This window comes from Coregonus lavaretus (assembly GCF_964263955.1).
Source record: "Coregonus lavaretus genome assembly, contig: HAP1_SCAFFOLD_3497, whole genome shotgun sequence".
Classification (NCBI taxonomy): domain Eukaryota; kingdom Metazoa; phylum Chordata; class Actinopteri; order Salmoniformes; family Salmonidae; genus Coregonus; species Coregonus lavaretus.
The window spans coordinates 50,001-55,000 of record NW_028158614.1 but is presented as its reverse complement, the minus strand read 5'-3'; positions in this window follow the sequence as shown (position 1 = coordinate 55,000).

Sequence of the window (5,000 nt, the reverse complement as noted above, 5' to 3'; positions counted from 1 at the left end):
GCGAGCGGCTCATTCAGACTTTCTGTGACTTTCTCAAGCTACCAATATGAGCGGAAGAGGCAAAACCGGAGGCAAGGCCAGGGCGAAGGCAAAGACCCGTTCATCCCGTGCTGGCCTCCAGTTCCCCGTGGGCCGTGTGCACAGGCTGCTGCGCAAAGGCAACTACGCCGAGCGTGTGGGCGCTGGCGCACCAGTCTACCTGGCCGCCGTACTCGAGTACCTGACTGCTGAGATCCTGGAGTTGGCCGGCAACGCTGCCCGTGACAACAAGAAGACTCGTATCATCCCCCGTCACCTGCAACTGGCCGTCCGTAACGACGAGGAGCTGAACAAACTGCTCGGCGGTGTGACCATCGCTCAGGGTGGTGTGCTGCCCAACATCCAGGCAGTCCTACTCCCCAAGAAGACCGAGAAGGCAGTCAAAGCCAAGTAAATTCGCTACTGCGACTTCAACTTGACTACTCAACCCCCAAAGGCTCTTTTAAGAGCCAACCACCTAGCTCTCCAAAAGCGCAAAGTACCTTTCTATGACCGCAATACATTGAGTGGGTGTATACACAACTATTTCGACATTCTGTGCCCACATGAGGCCTTGCATGAACAACAACACCTACTTGGCCTCATTTGCCATAGCAGGCTAGCATTAGATGATACGTGCCTATAAGCTGTCACTCTTGACTTTGGCGACTATTATTGCGCGTAAAGGGCCGGCGGCGTCCTATTGCGCGCGCACCGGGAGTTTGAGTTTTGGAGAGGCCGGGCCTCCCGTCCAATGGCCAACGGAGGAGGCCTGCGAAACGGGCCAATCGGGGTGGTGGGGAGATGGTGTCCAATCAGCAGGCGCCACTGCCGGCTTTATAAACTTCACATAGGCATTTCGAGGCTATACTCCCGACTGTCAGAGCAGCGCCATGGCCAGAACCAAGCAAACCGCTCGCAAATCCACCGGTGGCAAAGCCCCCAGGAAGCAGCTCGCCACTAAGGCTGCTCGCAAGAGTGCCCCGGCCACCGGCGGTGTGAAGAAGCCTCACCGTTACAGGCCCGGCACCGTGGCTCTGAGAGAGATCCGTCGTTACCAGAAGTCCACTGAGCTACTCATCCGCAAGCTGCCCTTCCAGCGCCTGGTGCGAGAAATCGCCCAGGACTTCAAGACCGACCTGCGCTTCCAGAGCTCCGCCGTGATGGCCCTACAGGAGGCTAGCGAGGCTTACCTGGTCGGCCTGTTCGAGGACACCAACCTGTGCGCCATCCACGCCAAGCGGGTGACCATCATGCCCAAGGACATCCAGCTGGCCCGCCGTATTCGCGGAGAGCGCGCATAAATGAGGATGACCTGAACTCGAATATCCCCCAAAGGCTCTTTTAAGAGCCACCTCCATATTTCCATCAAAAAGGCACAATTGTTCCATGTATACACGCACCTCTACATTAGCCACCATGTATGTTGTTCACTAACACGTCTAAAAGCTACGTATTGCACCTTTTTAGTTGCCTGAAGTCTAGCTTCAATGTTTGTGTGTGTGTATATACACAACCATCTGGCATCATCCACTTCCTTTGAACTATATAGTAACACAGTAAAATGCTTTACAAAGGAGGGGAAAAAGAAACGAGTGATAATATAGGCCGAATAGTAACAAGAATTGTGTTCAGATGAATAATTGACACTATTAGTTGTGTGTAATAATAGCCTTGCATGCAGTCCAGAAAAAACATTGCATGCCAACTTACTTTGAAAGTCCCATGTTGCAGTGCTGCTGAGAGACTCATGCAGAGGCCCAAACTTTACAATGGAGCACGGAGGCCATCTTGTGGTTAAATGTGGGTACTGCACCTCATGGTGAGTCCCTTTCAGCATTTGCTCTTTAGGCCAGCGTTTCCCAAACGCGGTCCTGGGGTCCACAAGGGGTGCGCGTTTTGCGTTTTGCCCTAGCACTCCACAACTGATTCTAATACTCCCAGCTTGATGATGATGAGTTGATTATTTGAATCAGCTGTGTAGTGCTAGGGCAAAAACTCCCAAAATGTGGCCCGAGTTTGGGAAACCCTGCTTTAGGCTAATACTAGCCTATTAGGATGACTTGGTTCGATCGCTTTAATGGCAACTGCTGAACTCTGGTTTCACTAATTACTTGTCCCAGGTCACCATTATGAATCCAATAGCAAAACAAATGTTTCAAAATAGCTCAATAGTGAAAAAAGGCCAGGAAATGATGGGTTCTCAGCAATATTTCACCAACAACCAATCACTATTCACGCATAGACATTAGGATCATCAACAAATATTCCTAAGTCATACTACAAAAGGGTTGTAACGAAATGGATTTGTCTGTTCAATGCAAGTTCAACGTCAAAGAAAAAGTGCTTCACCACAACAAACGTGTCTTTAGATACACTGTAAAAAATGACTTTGTGGAATGTACTCAAGCTATTACAGTCAACAAAAGCACACGTCATATTGTTGAGTAGATCTTTTTGCTTGTTTTTATGAGTAGATAAGCTTGAGTAAGTTGAGTTGATGTGGTCCAATACATTGAGTAAAGATGATAGAGACGTAAAAAGGATTATATTACGTTGATTCGACTCAAATAGACATTGTGTTATTTTACCTGAATGATTCATCCTATTATGTATTTAGACCAACTTACTTTGGATTCACTCAATCACATCCCTTAAGAGAAAAGGTATCCGGACACCGGGAATCCATTTATTTAAACATCAACGGTTTGCAAAACATCTGTTATTATGAGTTGACAAATTACGTAATTGCAATCAACACTGCAGGTAAATCATGATTGCTGCAGGTAGGCAACACCGTAGAAATAGGAACTACAACACTAACAACAAGTGACATTTACTCCTGATGTAATAAATAAATATAAATAAATAATTGGTCATTTAGCAGACGCTCTTATCCAGAGCGACTTACAGGAGCAAATAGGGTTAAGTGCCTTGCTCAAGGGCACATCGACAGATTTTTCACCTAGTCGGCTCGGGGATTAGAACCAGCGACCTTTCGGTTACTGGCACAATGCTCTTAACCACTAAGCTACCTGACTGACCTGTTGCAACCTCTACAACCACTGTGCTTATTATTTGACCCTGCTGGTCATCTATGAACGTTTGAACATCTTGGAGAAAAATGTGTGAAACCACTGCCTATATGAGGAGCTGTCGTTGTTTGTTTTATTACCACATACTTATGGAAATTGCACCGGTTGAGAGATGATGGCTCTCTTGTGCCTACGGTGAAGGGTACTTCTGATCCAGCAGGTGGTGCTAAGATCCCTCCCTATATGACTTGAATGATGAGTTGATTTATTCCTTATAGCTCCTAATGATTTTAAGGCCAGTGTTGGCAAACATTACTTGTGCTCCAGCAGGTGGCCATGACATCCCTCCCTATATGACTTGACTGACCAGTTAGTTGATGGACTCCTTATAGCTCCTAAATTTAATGATTTTAAGGCCAGTGTTGGCAAACATGACTTCTGCTCCAGCAGGTGGCCATGAAATCCCCCCCTATATGACTTGACTGACCAGGTAGTTGATGGACTCCTTATAGCTCTTAATGATCTCAAGTGTCTGTGTTTTTATGTGGTTAGGAGTTTTGCTCACTGCGTGTCCCCCTTCCATTTCAGTGTTTCCCAACTCCAGCGGTAGAGTAGGCTACCCCCAACAGGACCCATTTTTCTTGTAGGCCTGGACAGCCACAGCTGATTGAACAACCTGTCACCTAAATTACCAAGTCCTCAATGAGTAGAATCAGGTGCAACAACAACAACAACAACAACAACAACAACAACAATATGAGGAGAGGGACACAGTGTACTAGCTGATCTCCCAGTTGTCACAGTTTGGCCTTGTGTTCCACATAGCCTATATCAGTATTTGAGTATGTTTCCCGCGCACGTTAGTTGCTTTCACGTCATCTTTGAAATCGCTCCTCCCTAGTCCCCTAGAACGAGCGCCCTCCCCTTTGCAACGCCTCCGAACATATAACAGAGGCGCGCTTTCTGTGCCGCCGGCCTCAATCAGGTCGACCAAACGCAGATAATAGCGCACCGCGCACCGGCGCTGAAATCATTCATTCACTTGAACTCAACTAGCGAACACACCATGTCCGGAAGAGGCAAAGGCGGCAAGGGACTCGGAAAAGGAGGCGCCAAGCGTCACCGCAAAGTTCTCCGCGATAACATCCAGGGAATCACCAAACCCGCTATCCGCCGTCTGGCTCGCCGCGGCGGCGTGAAGCGTATTTCCGGTCTGATCTACGAGGAGACCCGCGGTGTCCTGAAGGTGTTCCTGGAGAACGTGATCCGTGACGCAGTCACCTACACCGAGCACGCCAAGAGGAAGACCGTTACCGCCATGGACGTGGTCTACGCTCTGAAACGTCAGGGACGCACCCTGTACGGTTTCGGCGGTTAAACCCACTCTCTTCGGAACCTCAACACCCCGACTCGAACCCAAAGGCTCTTTTAAGAGCCACCCACATCCGCTTAAAATGGGCCCATTCCATGTAGTGTTATATATAACAACAAATGTTTAGTATGCAATTTAGTAAGAAAGTATGAGCCACTTCGAGTGGACAGGGAGTATTAATTAGAGGATTCTAATGTCCCGTCCACTTTTAGCGCACAGAGGGAGGCCTATATCTGACAGTGGCAAAGTGTAAGAACGTTATTATTTTGGGTCAAGCAATAGTGGAATTTGGACAACATAAAGCCACCACGAGTCGGTAGACGTGGCTCGAAAAGAGGGGGACAGCGCGCACACACACACACACACAGTCCAAAATGGGAGCCCTATGTCTGACGGTGCCAAAGTGGGCAATTCTATCACCAGCATTATTTGGCACAACAATCGTGCCATTTGGACACCTATTAAAGCCCCCCTTTTGAAACACACAATTCCCCATCGGTCACAGAGCATAGGCTATAGAGAGGAGGGAGGGAGGGAGGGAGGGAGGGAGGGAGGGAGGGAGGGAGGGAGGGAGG